This window comes from Montipora capricornis, chromosome 13 (genome assembly GCF_036669925.1).
Source record: "Montipora capricornis isolate CH-2021 chromosome 13, ASM3666992v2, whole genome shotgun sequence".
NCBI classification, from domain to species: domain Eukaryota; kingdom Metazoa; phylum Cnidaria; class Anthozoa; order Scleractinia; family Acroporidae; genus Montipora; species Montipora capricornis.
Genome location: NC_090895.1, coordinates 44,189,958 through 44,191,335, shown reverse-complemented (window position 1 = coordinate 44,191,335; position 1,378 = coordinate 44,189,958).

Below are 1,378 nucleotides of genomic sequence, written 5' to 3'. Positions count from 1 at the left end.
ATCTGTTCATTCTGCTATCTGACGCAGAATGAACAGAGATCCGAACCACTGAAAAAAAGAACAAGAAGACGTCTATTTTCGTGGATTCCTATTGCGGAATAGTACCAAAAGAATTCGCCGCTAACACAAAACAGCAGCTCTATACTTTTCTGGCGGCCATTTTCTGCATTCGGTCAATTCTTCTGCGATTTTGCGTTTTGAACGTGAGCCTGTACACTGGAGGGGGCGGAAGGCTTCCAGCACCGAATTTGCCCGACATGCACTATTGTTTACTGGTGTGCCGCTGCGATAACTTGGGGAACTCCTTGAAAACCTCTGAACTAAAGAAATCCCATAACATTCAGACGACGACGTGCTCGATTCATCTCCCCACAGAGGCCAAACAAAGTTAATTCGTAAGCTTCCGTCCACGTTTTTATTACCAGAAATTTCGGAAGGTGATCACCATTTTCCCGCAAAAAATACCGCCTTGAAGGCGACAAATCGCGCTTCAAAGAGCTGTAAAGTGAACTATCCTTCTACAAATTGGCTAACATTTCGACCAACCAGTTGATTTGAAAGCTGTACCCTTTTTCCCCGGGGCGAGAGAGTTAATATCCAATAATCCTATAGAGCGAAAAATGGTTCCGTGTCCCGGCACTAACCGCCAGCTGTCGGTGCGCGCAAACGAACTGAAAAATAGATTTGTGTTCCCCACAAAATTCATCTCATCGGTCGCCCCTAAATATGGTCATTCAATAAAAAAAATAACTACGTTTTTTCGCTTTAACGTAAGTTCACAATACAATCTGAGTGTGCGATCCTGGCTGCTTCAACACTTTTCTCAATACGAGACACCTGGGTGTGTTATGTTATTAGCCTTTGTTGACGGATATCTACAACCGTCACGCAACCGTCCAGCCGAAAAGTTCCTGATTCGGCTTTAAGCTCCTCATGTAAGACGTTGACGAGTCCGAATTTCGCAAGGTCCACGGTGACATGCGTATTTTTGCTAAGTCCGACTGTTTGCATCGAATGCAATTGGGAACCACTTTAACCGAGTAAACCACGGTAAAATCACAGTGCATCTGAACTAACGGACAAACGTCCGACCAGAACTAGCTCCTATGTGAACTTTGTCTTTTGTTTCATCAAAATTTGGAGGCCAAAAAAATGAATTGTGATTTACGTTTTAGGAATCTTTGTGATTACCTTGATAGCTCTATATATCGGATGTCCCGCGGAATAAAATGCCAGTCAGCGTCGTTGAAAACTCTGCTGTAGCGTTTGAAAGACTCTTCGCAACGGTAAACAGGGAAAGACCCTTTTGGACTGTGCGCGTCCACACTGTCCCTCAAACAATCTTGTTCAAAATGAATTACTGATTGCTTACAAAAGT